Source organism: Castor canadensis, chromosome 8 (genome assembly GCF_047511655.1).
Source record: "Castor canadensis chromosome 8, mCasCan1.hap1v2, whole genome shotgun sequence".
In the NCBI taxonomy this organism is placed as follows: Eukaryota; Metazoa; Chordata; class Mammalia; order Rodentia; family Castoridae; genus Castor; species Castor canadensis.
In genome coordinates, this window is record NC_133393.1 from 91,860,165 (window position 1) to 91,875,989 (window position 15,825).

Sequence of the window (15,825 nt, forward strand, 5' to 3'; positions counted from 1 at the left end):
TCATTATAGAAGACAGTATGGTGTTTCTTAAAAGAGTAAAAATAAATCTACCGTAAGTCAGCATTTTCACTATTGGATACACACAAACACACACCACACACACACACACCACACACACACACACCACACACACCACACACACACACACACACACACAGCACACACACACAGCACACACAGCACACACACACACACACACACAGCACACACACAGCACACACACACCACACACACACACACACCACACACACACCACATATACATACACCACACACACACACACACACACACACACACACACACACAAAATCTCCAAAGGAAATGAAATCAATGTATCAGAGTGATACCTGCACTCCCACAATAGAGACTATTCACTATTAGCACTATTCACAATAGAAAAGATATAGAAGCAACCGATGTGCCCAAAAGATAAAGATAATGTAATATATATACACACAATGGATTATTTGGCCATAAAAATGAATTGAGTCCAGTCGTTCACAGTGATCTTGGTAGAAATAAAAGTCATTGTGTTAAGTGAAGTAAGCCAAATGCAGAAAGCGATACTTCCTCATGCTCACACTCATATGCAGAAGATTAAAATGCTGTGTAAATTAGTGGTTACTGGGGACTGGGAAGGGTAGAGAGGAATGTGTTAGAGGGACTTTGGAGAATGGGTACCAATATACAGGTAGATAGGAGGAATAAGTTCTAATGTTTTATAGCAGAATAGTGCTAAGCAATATATTATGTATTTTATAACAATCTAGCAGGAGTTCAAAGCTTCCCAACACAAAGAAATGATAAATATTTAAAAAAAAGAAATCTAATTACCTTGATTTGACCATTACACATTACTTTCTTGGGTCAAATTATCACACTAGGTCCCATAACTAGTAAAATAACTTGAACAATTTGTAAAAACTAAAAATAAAATGAAAAACAAATAACATACTTTACCCATTAACATGTATCATATGTCAATATATACATGCCTATATATACATATATATATAATAGATAAACAATCAAGTTGAAATAGCATCTAGTATGTATAAAATATACTATATACTCACAAAATAAACTTAAAACAACAAAGGACAATCTTATTAGATATTAAGATTTTGCTGTAACATGGACATTCTCGATTGATATCAATCACTCAATATGGTATAACGACAGTAATTTCTTCATTCTGCTTCAGCCTGAATGTCTGTCCAGTCATGAATTATCTGTGAGGCTTATTTCCCTGAAGTAACAATAGAAATTGAAAACATGGTGGTGCTTTATTTTTAATTAGCTGGAAATGAATGTTAAGTTGAACTTGAGCTTTTAGTGAAGCCATGAAGCCTTCAAAGCATAGAGTTTCCTCTTCTGCCTAAATTCAGTCATCAATACCAGTCAAGAAAATATATTTAAGCCCAACAAAAGTGAGTTGTATACAACACACATTTAGAAGGAAATAAATGAAAGATCTTGTTCTCCTTTTCTCACCTACATGTGCCAGAACAGTGATATACCAGCTAAATACATTTCTAAAGCAAATAATCCACTCCCATAAATGCAACTGACCCCATTAGGTTCTTAGATTCCTATTTAGTGTTCATATATATATATATTTAAAGAAACAAAGTATGTGCAAAAAGTAAGACACAAATCCCATCTTGTCCCTGTTTTTTCAAAAAAAAATCAGGAAATGATGGAAGAGAACTTTAGTTAAGGCCTCAATCTAGACTGTATATGAAAATTAAACTTTTTTTTTACTAATGTTAAAAATAATGTATAAAATCATTAACACTGAAAATTATCTGATTATCAGGGGGTGAGTAAATGTAATATTTTTGAAACAATAAATAAATTTACATAGAAATGTAATCTGACTCCATGTGAAAAGTTGATTAAAATATTAGAAGAAAATAGAGACAATACTATTTATATCAATGATGACTGAAGAAGGTTTGAAGTTCTGTTCTAAGACTGACCTATTTCTACACCTCTATTCAAGCATGATTGCTTGAAGGCTGTGTGACTATAATTTCAGTTTGTTCCACATGCATCAGAATTTGTATTTAGATGGAGTTGGATGATTACAATTCTAGAGTGACACTGGCTTTTGGCTCTGCCAAATTACATCAGTGAGCTCCTTATGTTTCATTTACCTCATTTAAAATGGTGATAAAGTCAATCTATGGTATATATTATGTGTTCTTGATGGATCAGCTTTCACTATTATATAATTAATAATTCATAATATTGATTAACAAATATTAATATTAATTTAAATATTTTTATTAACAATATATTATTAAATAATGAAATACTTTATATCAGAAGAGAACCTTCAAAAAATAAATTTCATCCACTATCTAGTGGATTCCTGAATGTCACCAAGAGGACCATTTCCCACATAATAATCTTTTCACAGCATCTTTCACATCTCTGTTTCTCAGACTGTATATGAGAGGGTTCAGCATTGGTATTATAAGTGTGTAGAACACAGCTACAATCTTGCTTTGCTCTGGTGAGGAGGTGGCCCCAGGTTCAGCATAAATGAAAAAGACAGTTCCATAGAATAAACACACCACTGCTATACGGGAACCACAAGTGGAGAAAGTCTTTCGCCTGTCCTGGGTGGAGGGAATCTTTAGGACAGTGGAGTGGATATATCCATAGGAAACCAGAATGACAGTGGTGGTGGTGATGATGATGAGAGCAGACAGAATAAACAGCACAATCTCATTCACAAAGGTGTCAAATCTCGTTCACAAAGGTGAACAGGAGATCTTGTTCAAGACTGAGACATCACAGAAAAAGTGGTCAAGTTGGTTTTCTCGACAAAAATGCAAACTGAGGGTGAAACCTGTATGCACTACAGAGTTGATGAATCCAAAGATATAAGATCCAGTTACCAACTGAACACAGACTTTGTGGGACATTTGCACATGGTAAAGGAGAGGAGAGCAAATGGCTGAGAACCGATCAAATGCCATCACAGACAAAAGAAAGCATTCATTTGTAACAAACAAGGCAAAGAAGAAAAACTGAGCCAAACAGCTATTGTAGGATATTTTCTTTTCATTATTCAAGAAGTTGGCTAACATTTTTGGGGCGATGACTGTGGAATAGCAGAGATATAAATAGGACAAATTTCTAAGGAAGAAATACATAGGCGTTTGCAGCCTAGAGTCCATCTTAATGACAATTATCATAGCGACATTCCCCATTACAATAACCATGTAGATTATCAAGAACACCAATAATAAAAGGATCTGTAGTTTTGGAACAGTTCTAAACCCCAGCAGAATGAACTCGGTCACCTCTGAGTAATTCCTATTCAGCTCTGTCCTCATAGCTGATGTGTATGTAGAACTGGAGGGATGGAAAAATTGAAAGAAATGAGTTATCAGAACATGTTTTAGTAAAAACATTGGTGAACCAGCATGGAAGAAAATGTATTGAGTTTATGTTATGATTTCCAATATTGTATAAACTAAACTAAAAAAATATGTTACCATTTAAAAAATACTTTCTAGTCACACATTCAAACTAATTGGTAAGCCTTCTCAGTTATGCACATCTTCAAGTAATGCAGACAGAGCCTCTAAGTGTGCTTTGAGGAAATGCAGATTCTGCAATCAGGTGAAGACTTTTTAAAATTTTCATCATCAGTCTACTGCCACTATGTATTGGTGCACTTAGTGGAAGATGTTTCTCACAGACATTATAATCTACTTCAGAAAATACAATCAATTGAAAGTATATAATACTATATACTTTAGAATTCTAGAATTAAAATAGAGTTCAACTGATTGTCTTCTTTTAATGGTTATTTACATTTTTTATTTACTCTAGAAAAATAGCATAAACATTATTTCTGTGTCTCCTACATGAGCAGGAAGACTTCACATTGTGACAAAACATTCATATCTCCCTCACATCATCAATTTTCCATTTTTGTTCTTCCTTACCTTGTTATAAATTCTTACTGGCATAATTTATCTAGTAAAAGTAGTAATGGATTTTTGTTTATATTCTCTGAAGTCAAGGAAATAAAACCTTCCTTCCATCCTTCCTTTGCTCTTTCTCTTTTTCCCTACTTCTCCCCACTTTCTTCCTTAATCCTTTCACACTTTTGGAACATAATAATGCAAGTAGAAATTTAAAAAAATATTGGCCAGTGATGTTTTTGTTCTTAGAATAAAATCTAATTATGAATGCAAAGATATGTGCATATATAAAACAGAAGGCAAACAGAACAATGCAAAGGTAGCTACAAAAGAAAAGGTAAAGGAACAAATGCATATTTGAACAAACTTTGATTATATTTGCTTAGACTTATGCTGTTATGAATATAAAATATTCTTAAGTAAAATACAGTGGAGTTATAAAGAATGGAAGAGAATTTGTTCTCATTGTATCATTTAGGAAACACATTAGGTTAAAGTGATATTTATAGTAATGAGACTGTAGAGCACACTTGCTTACTATTGAATAATCTATCATACAACTGAAAAGGCAATGTGTAAATAATAAATTGTATTATTCAAAGTACATACTATTTTTTTTCAACTTGTTTCCCCAACTTTATTATCTCTTAAAAAATAGTGTACAATTGGCATTTTATTTCAACATTAGCCTCATACAATATTTTCAGTTATTAAGATACACATTTCTAAAAAAACATAACCTTTACCTAAAAAAATTTAGACATTTTATGTATATCTTCATATTTTAAGAATTAAATTCAAACATCTTTTATTAGTTATCAATAACCTGAATTGTTAAAATACTTAAAAGATAACATTTTAGACAACAGGTATAAAGGATATCAGCAGATTTTAAATGAGAGACTTAAAGTTGTTACCTAAAGTTCAGATAATATTTTATTCCTATCCTTGGCCTGCCCCTCCCTCATCTGTCTACCCCCCCCAAAAAAAAAGTGTTTAAAATATAGACTTTGAGATTTATTATCTGTTGCAGAAACCTGCTTAGCTACTGATTTACAGTCTTGGCTGAGGTATTTAACTGTCATCAGAACTAATTATAGCAAGCTTGAGATTATATATTATACATTCAAACTCTCCTTTTGGTGAATGAAATAGAATGTTCTGCTGAAAATCAGAAATGTCCTGAGGGCTTTAGGAGCCCTCAAGATTGCACTACCAACTTTACTTCTCGGAACTAGTGCTGTAAAGCTCAAAATTACTATTCTTTAGTAAGCTGTTTTAGCCTAAAGTACTTAAACAATAAGTCAGAGTTACATTAATACCATACCATGGTCTAAAACATATTCATCCCAGTTCACAATAACTGACATTTACATTACTAATCTAACTCAAGTGGTTGTTGGTAGTAAACACACATGCTAAAGCTTCAGGAAATGAAATTATTATTGAGCCACAAGGAATCCTTATTTCAATGTGACCAGAATGGAAAGGACAAATGACCACACCCCTTGGGCAACATGGGTAGTCTAGGAAAAATACTCCCATTCACTGCTTTAATAAGCAAAATGTCTAGTTTGTATTAGAGTTGATCAAATAAAACTGGTCCCAAAGAAGGGGTCAGCAGGTACAAACCAAGATACCAAGCCCCTTCTCCAGATCCTTTCCTCCCACCTAGTTGTGTAAGTACCAGTATGTTTTGAAGCTTTCCAAAATTCATGTCTCCAAAAGATGGATTTAAGGAGACAAATGTGGCTTCCCTTGCCAAGAGTCCCCTCCCACTTCTCATCCCACTACACCACCCTTCACTCAGGCAAAAAGCTCCCAAGAACCCTTACTAGGGTGCTGAGGGGCAAATGCTGGCACTGGATGAGGTGAAGAGGGCTTTGGCGGCTAGACTTTGGGTCAGAGGTTCCCAAGTCAGACAATAAAAGAGGCCATTCTGACAAGGCCTGGGCAAAAGTGAAATGTGCCTACAAGGGTCACTAAATGTCCTAAGGAAGTGCAAATAAGGGGTGGGGGGGTAACAGGACAGAGGCCCAAGGGAAATGGTGAGATGATATATGCTGACCTCTGCTTAAAGGTGACATTTCTTATGTTTCAGACAGAACCAGTGGATTGTGGAGTGGCTATTTCCTGCACTATGGATTCTTAGAGAAAAGGTTTCTGTTCTGTGCATTTGTACTGATGCATGAGGAGTCTAAAATGGGTAGTAAGTCATAAAATCTACGATTTGCCCATGTTTTGTCTGAGTACCTTTTCATAATAAATTAGGAGATTTACGACCTCCAAAATTTTGCTTTCACTGTACTAGTTTTTTCAATTAAACAGAAGCAAGACATGATTTTTGGACTCTTAAATAGCAACTAATTATTCACTTACTCTGGAACACAGAGAAAAAATTAAATACATCACCATAAATTAATAAAACAGTGTTGTTATTTTAAGTCTAAAAACTAACATAATACTGTAATGATAGCCAGGACTCACTTTTCATAGCATCCAAGTGTGGCCTTTTTACCACCTTGTTAAGTGATTTCTCAAAGCCCTTTCCTGTAAGGACAGTGGAACATGCGTCTAATGTAAACACCTTCCTATGGTTCCAGTCCTCTCTTCAGACTCATTGACTCATATTATTATTTAATGAGTAATAAGGAAGAGGAGTAAAAACAAATGAACGAGTTCTTAGACAATTCAAAGTTATGTTATCTTGAGTTATAGTTGTCTGTTTCATACAATTATGCCATATTCTCTTCTCATCATTTAAAGAATGACATGGCTGAGAGATATTTAGAAAGACACTTCCAGGTAGAACTGAATTTAAATTATCTTCTAAATACTACATTTTGTCCTCCTCTTCGTTATTTCACCTGAAGGTATACAGAAATTAATCAATTGCTTTTATTACTTGATATTAAAATATCAACTCTACTGCCTCCAAAAAAGAATTAATGATTTTTATAGCATTAAGGTAATTAAAGTCATTTATATAGACAGTAACAACTGAGACTTTTTTGTACTTATGACTAATCCATTATAGACAAAAGCTAATCTCAAAAACACAATTCAGAAAAAGTACAGCTATGCCAAGAACAGATAAGAAAGTATAAGGCTATGCTGTATCAAACAGATGGAAAGCAAAATTGATTTCATACTGTAGGTCTATATAAATAAATAAATAACATTCTATTCTTTCCTGTACTTGTGCTAGATTTCTTACACAAATAACAAAATAGATTCCCTTCAAAAAATGAACTCCTTAGAAAAAGACAGAATAGAGTTGATAACCAACTCCCAAGTTTTATGCTCATTTTTGTCTACTTCTAACAATTTCCTGACATATTTAACTTAAGTAAGTAAATCTTTCCAGTAAATTGAGCATGAAGTCTCCAAGTGTCTTGAAGAACTTTGCAGAGTTACATATATCCCATGTTGCTTTTGGTTTCCCATCGCTTCTTTGCTTCAAACCCCCATACCAGTTTCTTCTTCTTTCGAGCAGCCTGTGAATTTTCAGCCTCTTTTTTGGCTTTTACAAACTTGTGGCAGGCAATTGCTTTGGCAATTTTTACACCAAGCTCTCGAGTAGCTAGCTGGTTGCTGAGTTCTTCAGCCTTCTCAACATCCCACTCCTCCACAGCCTGGTCCATCCTCTTTTCAAGGCCTGACTTGTCAACTTTTTTCTTCTTCACAGGGGGATCAAATCTATCATTGGCTCCAAAATACTGAGTAAGCTCCTTCCATTGGGTTTCACTTGAAGACTGTTCACTATGAGATTCTTTTTCATTCTTCAATTTATCTTTTCTGGAGCGTTTCTTTTTTTCCCTCTGAATCTTGAGGTTGAGGTTTTCTGTTCAGAATGTTTTTTATGCAATTATTGAAATTTATTCCACATATTTATGGGGATTCCAGAAGGGCACTCTTCATATGCATTTGCTTTGGCCTCTGTTTCAGTTTTTGACCCATCTCTTGAGAAATCTGAGACTTCTGGTTTCCTACTGATCCTATCCTCTTTATCTTCTTTTAAATTCAGTTCTGAGTTCTCTAGTGTCACTTCATCTTCAGAACTTGATTCAGCATCACTTTCAGTTAGGTCAGGAGGCAGTAGCCCACTCCACATCTTTTCTTTGGTCTGAAAGCGGCCGTCCGGCGGCCATCTTAGGACCATATAAACCCATACTATTATTTATATACTATTTAAGTGCCTTTTGTAACTGTGTAACTATATAAATTTGTAATTAGGTATGTTTATGTATAGGGTATATAATTATAGTGAATACATTAAATTATAACCTTATAATTATAAAATGGGTCTTCTATAATTTGTATTGTTGTCATTACTTTGGTTTCACTGATTTTCATATATTTAGTCAGGTTGGAACTTGGACTTATTCTAGAATCAGGCTGATATAGGTACAGTAGCCAACTCCTTAAAACGAATATAAAGGGAGATATTAACTGATTAATATTAGAGGCAGAGGAATGGTCAAAACCACCTCTGGAAGTGCCTAATAATTAAAAACTGCATGTTTTCTTTAAATTCATATGTTACATCAATAAATTCCTAGTTTTAATAGAAACAAAGTTAAGAAATGTAATAAATGCTAACTAAAAGAAAGTAGTGCAAAGTTAAAAATTTGAAACAAGTTATTCGCAGGAGTGATTATTATTTCTCATCTTAGTTAACACTATACTACATGTGAATTCAATTCATTCATGAAAAGACAAACATGAAAAGAAAGAAACAAACCTTTATTGGGAAGGTTTTCCATAACATAGATTTCATTTGCTCACTCCTCAGATGATTCAAATTTGCTAATATGAACAAATACCAGCAGAATTGTTAATATTAGGTTTACTCTAATTTTGTTTCCTGTAGTATTTTATCGATTTAACTAACAAACAGACCTGTGATGAATCCTGAGAGAAATTCTCTCGTGGGGAGGAAAACCAAAGAGGTGGGCATTCCCTCTACAAAGTAAGGTATGCAGTGGTGATTAAACATCTCTTTCATCAGTAAGATAATTTGTCATAACCCTAAAGGAAAAGTAAGCAGAGAAAAAATATTAATTTGTAGATTTATCAAACCTTTGGAACATTGAAAAGGATCTCTGGAGGACAACAAAATGAACATTGTACACAGAACAAAGTAATAAAACAGACCCTGTTGTATGAGAAGTACTTGGTTCTGCTTTTGTTTTCCTAATTTTCATAGAATGATATTCAATAATTTAATTTGAATGAATTATAGCCCTTACATTTTGTGACTGATTTCTTACCTCTACTATAAGCACATTGTTCTGATACTAGTCAGAGGAAAATGAATATAGAGAATAACGAACAGTTAATGGAAGCACTAGATAAAAAAATGATACATATTGAACTAGCACAGAGGATAGCAAGGTGGGCAGACATGCTGCCATCTTTGAATTAAGGTACAGGAAGAAGTGGTATTTAAAAGACTCCAGAAACCTGAGAGTTTCTTTAAGAGTGAGAATCACAGAGAGGTTTGCTCCCCAAGATCATAGTCAAAGAGAAAGAAATATCATTTCTTCATAACTCATTAACTCTTAAGATTTGGTGTTTTATAATACAAAAGCAGCCACAAGCAATACAAAATTAGGAAGTGCATAGGCTGCAGTTTGTTGGCTTTTATTTAAGATACATAAAAATTCTGCAAGTAGCATTTTGAGATGAGCTTAGTCTTATAGAAAAAATTCCAAGGCTTTCCAAAATCATGTTCTGTGGATTAATAGACTTTTGAAATTTTACTTATGTTGGCTCCCAATTAGTAAGGGAATAGTTTAATATCTCTTGTGTAGATAGAATTTTAAAACACTGCAGAATGTGTAAGAACACTTAACAAATAGTGAGTTTTCAGGGAAGAAATACAGAGCCAGAGGGTAGAATTTCTGAATAAAAATAATTGAACATCTTTCAAATATTTACAAATCTAATGTTTTTCAGTTTTTCAGATAAGTTCACAGTTATATGGTAATATGTTGCTATACAAAATTTCTTATTTCCTTTGACAAGTGATTAAAAATTCTGTTGCCAAAAATAATAAATAATATTACTGGCAGATCCTAATAATGACATCTAAATGCTAAATCAGTGTGAAATCCATGTTATTACCTAATTTTACTACTTTCAATACCTGATGATATATTTGAAAGCTCTTTTTAATAATTCAAAGGGATTATTTGGTAAAAATAATTGGTACTATTTTTAGTGGTAACTCTAGGCATAAGTAAATACTCTCACATTTTCATGGACCATTTTATTTGGTAGTGCATTGCTTATTTCCTGTTAACTCTAGAAATCTAACAATCATTTAGGTGTACTGATCACATTGCTTCTGTCTTGAAGCTACAGTTGTCCAACGTATGTATCTAAATTATAAAATCCAAGCCACAGCTTTATACTTTTGTCATTAGTCATGAGCACTTTAAAAATTGAGAGAATATTTTTATATTTATTCAGCATTTAACAAATTTCAGTGATCTTCAAAATATTCTTTGAGATCCTAATTTATTCTAATAATATTTTCTTTTCACTTCAAATTTTTCATTTCTGACAGTGGAAATTTGGCATGCTGCATTCTCCTGATTTTCTTGTATCAGAAATGTTCTTTGTTCTTGCCTCATCCTCAAGTATATTTTCCTGAATATAGTTCTATGCACTTTAAAAGTTGTTCCATTGTCCTCTGTTCTCCATGTTTCTGAGGAGAAGTCCATAGTTATTAGAATTGTTCTTTAATGTGCAATATGATACCATCGAACCATGGAAGATCTCATCAATTTCTATTGTATTTCAAAAAATCAATTACAGAGAAGCTGTAAATGATGCAAAATCCTGAAAATAATGTTCACTCAAAACTTTGCTCCAGTTTCAATAAAGTTTTCCTTTGAAACCCAGAACACCATACTATCAGGTTAAAGTTTTGGGTGTACACATTGAAAGAAAAATTGTCCTGGACATTCACAAAATCTGACCAAAAAATTTAAAAATACAGTTGTTAAAGGAAATGATATACTTTACAATATACATTACAATAGATTGAAAATGCAAAGAAGTACGACTTCAAAAGTTCATAACTCTCCAATAAAGGAATCCAAATATACTGAGATGGCTGAAAAGCCAAAGAATTCAGAAGTCTACTTTTTAAAATGATCAATGATATCAAAAAGGATTCAAACAAATAGATCAATGATATAATGCAAGTCAAGACCTGGATGAAAATGTCAGGAACATGGGTGAGAATCAGCAAGGATTTTGAGATCCTAGAAAAAAAATGCAAATGTTAGAAATAAAAACTCAATAAATTAAATTAAAAAAAAAAACAGTGGAAAGCATCACCTTTAGACTAGATAAAACAGAAGAAAAAATACCAGTGATGGAAGACAAGATCAAGGAAATCCTATATTCAGAACACAATAAAGAAAAGATAAAAAACAAATATGAACACAACTTTCAAGAATTCTAAGACGTGTTGTGTCCTTGTTCGGTTTTGGGATGAGCATAATACTGTCTTCATAGAATGAGTTGGGCAGTGTTCCTTCCCTTTGTATTTCATGGAAAAGTTTAAGGAGTATTGGTATTAGTTCTTTAAAAGATCTGGTAGAATTCAGGAGCGAATCCGTCAGGTCCTGGCCTTTGTTTTTTAGGACATTCTTTATTTCTGCTGTATTTCATTGCATGTTATAGATCTATTTAGATGATTAATATCCTCTTGGCTCAATTTTGGATGGTCATATGATTCTAGAAATTTGTCCATTTCTTCTAGATTTTCCAATTTATTTTAATATAGGTTTTCAAAGTAGTCCCTGATGATTCCCTGGATTTCCTTGGTGTTTTTTGTTATCTGCCCTTTTTTGTTTCTGATTTTATAATTTGGATCTTTTCCCTCCTCCTTTTAGTCAGATTTTCTAGAAGTTTGTCAGTCATGTTTATTTTTTCAAAGAGCCAACTTTTTGCTTAGTTGATTCTTTTAATGGTTTTCTGGTCTCTATTTCATTGATTTTGGCTTGTATTTTTATTATTTCTCTCCCTCTGCTTGCTTTGGGTTTACCTTGTTCTTGTTTCTATTGGAGTTTGAGATGCAGCATTAGGTCATTTATTTGAAATCTTTCTGTGTTTTTAATACATGCACGCATGAGTATAAACTTTCATTTTAGGACTTCCTTTGCTGTGTCCCATAGTTTTTGATAAGCTGTGTTTTCATTTTCATTAAATTCCAGGAACTTTTTGATTTCCTCCCTAATTTCTTCTATAACTCACTAATCCTTTTTTATGGTTTATTTATTCATTTATTCATATGTGCATACATTGTTTGGGCCATCTCTTCCCCCTGACCACCACTCCCTTCTCCCTCCCCACCCCCTTGCTTCCAGGCAGAACCTGTTCTGCCTTCTTCTCCCATTTTGTTGAAGAGAAGACATAAGCAATAGTAAGAAAAACAGCATTTTTGTTAGTTTGAGATAAGGATAGCTATATAGAGAGTTTCCCAGCATTGCTTCCATGCACATGTGTATTACAACCTAAATTGGTTCTTCTCTATCAGACCTCTTCACTACTTCCCCATCACCTTCCCATAGTGACCTCTGTCAGTTTAAGATTATTATATTAGCTTCTCTACAGTGAGGAGTTTTGGGTTTCCTGCCTTTCCCTATTCCTCCTGTAGGTGTTCTCCCCTTAGCATGTGACCCATATCCAATAATGTTACTGCATTTGTTTTAGGTCTGAAGTCCACCTATGAGGGAGAACATATGATTTTTGACCTTCAGAGCCTGGCTAACTTTGCTTAAGATGTTCTCCAGTTCCAGCCATTTACTTGGGAATAACAAGATTTCATTCTTCTTCATGGCTGAATAAAAGATGGAAAGATCTCCTATGCTCATGGATTGGTAGAATCAACATAGTAAAAATAGCTATTCTACCAAAAGTAATCTACATGTTCAATGAAATTCCCATCAAAATCCAATAACATTCATCACAGAGATTGAAAAATCAACCCTAAAGTTCATTTGGAAGCACAAAAGACTGCAAATAGATAAAACAATACTGGGCAAAAAGACCAACACTGGAGGTATAATAATACCCTACTTTAAACTATCCTACAGAGCCTTAGCAATAAAAACAGCATGATACTGGCACAAAAACAGATATGAAGACTAGTGGAACAGAATAGAAGACTTGGATATGAATCCATGCAGCTATGACAAGCTAAGTTTTGACAAAGTGCCAAAAAACATACAACAGAGAAAAGACAGCCTCTTCAACAAATTGTTGCTTGGAAAACTGGATATCTGCATGCAGAAAACTGAAACTAGATCCATGTTTGTTTCCCTGCATATGGATCAATTAAAAGTGGATTAATGATCTTAATATAAGTCCTGAAACGTTGAAGCTAGAACAGGAAAGAGCAAGGAATACATTGGAAGCAATAGGCATAGGCAAGGACTTCCTCAGTAGAATTCAATTGGCTCAGCAACTAAGAGAAAAGATTGACAAGTTGGATTATATGCAATTACAAAGCTTCTGCACAACAAAAGAAATGGTTTCTAAGTTGAAGAGGCCACACACAGAATAGGAGGAAATCTTTGTTAGCTATCCATCAGACAAGGGACTGATAACCAGAATATTCAGGAAGCTCAAAAAACTAAACTCCCAAACAATCAATGACCCAATGAAGAAATGGCCAAATGAACTGAACAGAGACTTTTCAAGGCAGAAGTTCAAATGGCTAAAAAACACATGAAAAAATGCTCACCTTTTCTGGCCATAAAGGAAATGCAAAGCAAAACCACAATGTTCTCTCTCACCCCTGTTAGAATGTCTACCATGAAGAACACCAACAATAGCAAATGCTGGTGAGGATGTGGGGGAAAATGAAACCTTATACACTCCTGGTGAGAATGTAAACAATACAACCACTATAGAAAACAGAATGGAGTCTCCTCAAACAACCAAAAATAGATCTGCCAAATGAGTGGTATGAGCAATACCACTCCTAGGGATATACCCAAAGGAATATGAATCAGCTTACAACAAAAATACCTATACACTCATGTTTATTGCAGCACTATTCACCAAGCTAACTATGGAAACATCCATGATGCCCCACTACTGACAAATGGGTTAAGAAACTGTGGTATTTATATACAATGGGGTTTTATTCAGCCACAAAGAAGAATGAAATTTTGTCATTTGCAGTAAATTGTTGGAACTGTAGAACATCATCTTAAGTGAAATTAGCCAGGTTCAGAAGGCCAAAAGCCACATGGAACATAGACCTATTACAAATGCAGCAACTATGTGAAACACTGTTCACACTAAGGAGAGGTCATGTACAGGAGGAGTAGGGCAAAAGAAGGAAAGTAAGAACTTGAATATGGGTGATATACTCTCTATACAGAATGAATACAGACATCTTAAATCAGCTGTATCTAACATAAGAAAGGAGCTAACATAGAATGTAGACAATTAGAAGAGATAAACCAATTGGTATAACACTTATATAAATGGAAATACCACAAGAAAACTCCCTGTATAGCTACTTTTATCTCAAACAAACAAAAATGTCATCTTTTTCTTTTAATCTTTTCTCTTCTGCAAGATTGGTGAACAGGAAGTTGGAACAGGTCCTGCCCAGTGGGGAGGGTTGACACCAGTTGGAGGGGGAATGTGGCAGGGAAAAGGAGTAGAAGAGTGAATACAGAGCAAAAAAAAAAGGTGTACATGTGCATGTAACTGCAATGATACCTGGTTGTAACTATTCCATGAATTGGGAGAGAGGGAGGTAAAGTGGAGCAGTGGAGGGGGTGAATTCAAGTATGATATAATTCATGCATTATAAGAATCTTTGTAAATGCCACAGTGTACCCTCCACCCAGCACAGCAATAAAGAAAAAAAGAATTCTAAGACATGATCAAGAGGTCAATTTTAGAATTCATGGGGTTGAAGAAGAAGGTGAGATACAAACTAAAGGTATAGAAAACCTAACAAGTGAAATCGTAGCAGAAAATTCTCAAAGCTAGGGAAAGGCATAAACAACCAGATATAGTAAGCATTTAGATTCTTAAATAATCATGACCAAGAAAAGAATCTCTCCACATTATATTTAAAATGCCAAGACAACAGAATAAAGAAAGAATATTGACAGTTGCAAGAGAAAAATTACAATTTACAGTAACAAAAGTAAGCAAATTAAGTTCAGTTTAAACCTCCTGTCTTATACTAAAGCCAATACAATGCAATATAGTTACCAATGTTATTTGTTTCATTTTTTTGTATGTGTCTATTAAGTACCAATATAAACTGTTTTGCTTCTTTCTTTCAATATCTTTACAATTAATTTCATTTTCATTTCTTATCAATCTGGCTAGGACTTCAAGTACAATGTTGAATAGATGTGATGAGGTTGAATGTTCTTGTCTTGTTCTTTTTTACTTTATTTCATTTCATTTTATATTTTGGTGGGACTGAGATTTGATCTCAGGTCTTTACAATTACAAAGCAGGTACTCTACAATTTGAGGCATACCTCCAGCCCATTTTGCTCTTGTTATTTTGGCGATGGGGCCTTGTGAACTGTTTTGCCTGGGTAGGCCTCTTACCACAGTCTTCCTAATTTCAACCTTCCATGTAGCTAGGATTACAGGTATAAATCACTGGTGCCTGGTCTTTGTCTGGCTCTTGATTGTAGAGAGGAAAACATTCAGTGTCTTTCATCATAATTTTACATGTGAATTTCTTGTAGTTATCTTTCATCAGGTTGAGGAAATTTAGCTCTCTATTTGTAGTTTTATACTTTCATCATCAAATATCATAATATGAATTGTTCTGCATTCATTGAAAACAATAAAAATTCTTTCTTTAGATG

At 33.9% G+C, this 15,825-nt stretch overlaps 2 pseudogenes; both read right to left on the reverse strand.

Moving 5' to 3' along the window:
- Positions 1-2,384: 2,384 nt before the first annotated feature.
- Positions 2,385-3,350, reverse strand: LOC141425916 (olfactory receptor 9S13-like; annotated as a pseudogene).
- A 1,208-nt stretch (positions 3,351-4,558) lies between these two features.
- LOC141425767 (protein FAM204A pseudogene) lies at positions 4,559-8,109 on the reverse strand (annotated as a pseudogene).
- Positions 8,110-15,825: the final 7,716 nt, after the last annotated feature.